Source organism: Oreochromis aureus, linkage group 19, assembly GCF_013358895.1.
Source record: "Oreochromis aureus strain Israel breed Guangdong linkage group 19, ZZ_aureus, whole genome shotgun sequence".
Taxonomy (NCBI): Eukaryota; Metazoa; Chordata; class Actinopteri; order Cichliformes; family Cichlidae; genus Oreochromis; species Oreochromis aureus.
The window spans coordinates 1,918,135-1,921,795 of NC_052960.1; the positions used below are offsets into that span (position 1 = coordinate 1,918,135).

The window sequence follows — 3,661 nt, forward strand, 5'->3', positions numbered from 1 at the left end:
CAAAAAACAACAAAAAAAACAGGTTTCTCCATGCCCCTCGTGTCAGAGTCTGTGGATAAGAAAAAAAAAAAAAAAGAAATTCAGAGACCCCTCTGAGTGGGGAGCCCATAATCTGGGCGAAGCGCTCAAGAAATTCGCACAGGTGCCCGCTAACTGCAAAGAAGTCCGGCAAAATGCTCAAGATGCCCGCACAAAGCGCCGGCTACTTGGCAAGGCTTCGGGTAAACGCTCAAGATATCTTTGACAGCCGAAGGCTACCCGCAAAAACTTCCGGGCGGCGCTCAAAACTGCACAGGGTTGCCGGCAAACCCGGCAAAGCTACACCCACCTCTTCCGTTGTCCCGGCGTATGCATCAGTCTTCTTGTACATCTCGCAGATGTGGCGATACGACATCCAAGGGAAGATGACGACGTGGCCAGGGTTCTCCGTCAGCGAGCTGCTGCTTTTCTTCTTCACTCTGGCCTGAAGACAAAGACCATTGATCCGGATTATTGATCAGATGATTCATTGATTCTGCAGTGAAACGTTCAAGTTTGTGCAGATTTCCTGCTCTTTGTCACTTGCAGCCCATAAATCAACCAAAAACCCAGACAGACTTTCTAATTCATTTGAAAGCCTGATGCTTAGCCTTGTCCATCCTAATCGTAAAAATGGAAAAACAGTTTTATTGGTTATCATCTATCGTCCACCTGGGGCCTTACACAGAGTTTCTGTCTTATTTAGTACTCAGCTCAGATAAAATAATTATTGTGAGTGATTTTAACATCCATGTAGACGCTAAAAAATGACAGCCGCCACACAGCATTTAATCTCTTATTAGACTCAACTGGCTTTTCTCAACATGTAAAAGAACCCACCCACCACTTTAATCACACTCTACATCTCGCCATAACACTAGATTTACTAACCCTGCGCAAATATGCGGAAATTCCCTGAGCCCAACACCGACTAGAATTACTGACTTTTTTATTTTCTGGTACAAGTCCCGAGGAGTTATTCAGCCCTGCTGAGATTTTCCCAGGTCGTCAGCTCGATTCTCCTCCTGCTTTTGTTGTGCAAACTACCCATCATCTTTGAGTCCTGGCACATTTGTATTTGTTTACTCAGAGTAGCTCAGATCCAAGGCAGGCCAAACACCCGGCAGCTCCACCCACCTCCTCTGCTGTCCAGAAGAGGACCTCTGACTTCTTGCACATCTGCCAGATGTGGCGGTGCACGACATCGATGGGGAAGATGACAACGTGACGGGCTTCTCCTTCAGTGAGCTGCTGCTCTTCTGCTGCAACCGGCAAAGCATCTGGCAAGCCGCTCAAGACACTCGCACGGGCCGGCACCCGCCAAAGCATCTGGCAAGCCGCTCAAGACACCTGCAGGACAAATACCGCCGCAGCTCCTGCTACCACCTCCGCTGTTCAGACTGATCCTTGTACATCTGCCAGATGTGGCGGCACGACATCCAAGGGAAGATGACGAAGTGGGCGGGTTCTCCTTCAGGGAGCTCCTGCTCCTTACATACAAGTTCTAGAAGCTCATCTTTCCAAGCTCCTTAGACTACGATGACAGAGAACATTCACAGACAAAATATTCAATACAACTTCTCAACAACAAAGGGACATCTTTTCACACACACACACACACACACACACACTAAACATTAAAATGTTCTATACCTGGTACATTGACGACGGACAACCTCAAAAAAAAACATGACGACGTGGCGGGGTTCTCGTTCAGGAGCTCCTGCTCCTCACATACAAGTTCTAGAAGCTCATCTTTCCAAGCTCCTTAGACTACGATGACAGAGAACATTCACAGACAAAATATTCAATACAACTTCTCAACAACAAAGGGACATCTTTTCACACACACACACACACACACACACACACACTAAACATTAAAATGTTCTATACCTGGTACATTGTCGACGGACAACCTCAAAAAAAATGACGACGTGGCGGGGTTCTCGTTCAGGAGCTCCTGCTCCTCACATACAAGTTCTAGAAGCTCATCTTTCCAAGCTCCTTAGACTACGATGACAGAGAACATTCACAGACAAAATATTCAACACAACTTATCAACAACAAAGGGACATCTTCTCACACACACACACACACACACTAAACATTAAAATGTTCTATACCTGGTACTTTAACGATGAACAACCTCAAAAAAACAACAAAAAAAACAGGTTTCTCCATGCCCCTCGTGTCAGAGTCTGTGGATAAGAAAAAAACAAAAAAGAAATTCAGAGACCCCTCTGGTGGGGAGCCCATAATCTGGCGAAGCGCTCAAGAAATTCGCACAGGTGCCCGCTAACTGCAAAGAAGTCCGGCAAAATGCTCAAGATGCCCGCACAAAGCGCCCGGCTACTTGGCAAGGCTTCGGCGGCGCTCAAGATATCTTTGACAGCCGAAGGCTACCCGCAAAACTTCCGGGCGAGGCGCTCAAAACTGCACAGGGTTGCCGGCAAACCCGCAAAGCTACACCCACCTCTTCCGTTGTCCCGGCGTATGCATCAGTCTTCTTGTACATCTCGCAGATGTGGCGATGCGACATCCAAGGGAAGATGACGACGTGGCCAGGGTTCTCCGTCAGCGAGCTGCTGCTTTTCTTCACTCTGGCCTGAAGACAAAGACCATTGATCCGGATTATTGATCAGATGATTCATTGATTCTGCAGCAGTGATTGATTCTGCAGTGAAACGTTCAAGTTTGTGCAGATTTCCTGCTCTTTGTCACTTGCAGCCCATAAATCAACCAAAACCCAGACAGACTTTCTAATTCATTTGAAAGCCTGATGCTTAGCCTTGTCCATCCTAATCGTAAAAATGGAAAAACAGTTTTATTGGTTATCATCTATCGTCCACCTGGGGCCTTACACAGAGTTTCTGTCTTATTTAGTACTCAGCTCAGATAAAATAATTATTGTGAGTGATTTTAACATCCATGTAGACGCTAAAAATGACAGCCGCCACACAGCATTTAATCTCTTATTAGACTCAACTGGCTTTTCTCAACATGTAAAAGAACCCACCCACCACTTTAATCACACTCTACATCTCGCCATAACACTAGATTTACTAACCCTGCGCAAATATGCGGAAATTCCCTGAGCCCAACACCGACTAGAATTACTGACTTTTTATTTTCTGGTACAAGTCCCGAGGAGTTATTCAGCCCTGCTGAGATTTTCCCAGGTCGTCAGCTCGATTCTCCTCCTGCTTTTGTTGTGCAAACTACCCATCATCTTTGAGTCCTGGCACATTTGTATTTGTTTACTCAGAGTAGCTCAGATCCAAGGCAGGCCAAACACCCGGCAGCTCCACCCACCTCCTCTGCTGTCCAGAAGAGGACCTCTGACTTCTTGCACATCTGCCAGATGTGGCGGTACGACATCGATGGGGAAGATGACAACGTGACCGGGCTTCTCCTTCAGTGAGCTGCTGCTCTTCTGCTGCAACCGGCAAAGCATCTGGCAAGCCGCTCAAGACACACTCGCACGGGGCCGGCACCGCAAAGCATCTGGCAAGCCGCTCAAGACACCTGCAGGACAAATACCGCCGCAGCTCCTGCTACCACCTCCGCTGTTCAGACTGATCCTTGTACATCTGCCAGATGTGGCGATACGACATCCAAGGGAAGATGACGAAGTGGCCGG

The 3,661-nt window shown here is 47.4% G+C and overlaps 1 long non-coding RNA gene across 1 annotated transcript; it reads right to left on the reverse strand.

The window, feature by feature from the left end:
• Nucleotides 1-1,483: 1,483 nt before the first annotated feature.
• On the reverse strand, nucleotides 1,484-2,510 carry LOC120435038. Its single transcript, XR_005609480.1, has 3 exons — nucleotides 2,495-2,510; nucleotides 2,145-2,219; nucleotides 1,484-1,552 (listed from the first exon to the last, which is right to left on the reverse strand). It is a non-coding gene; the product is annotated as an uncharacterized LOC120435038 (long non-coding RNA).
• Nucleotides 2,511-3,661: the final 1,151 nt, after the last annotated feature.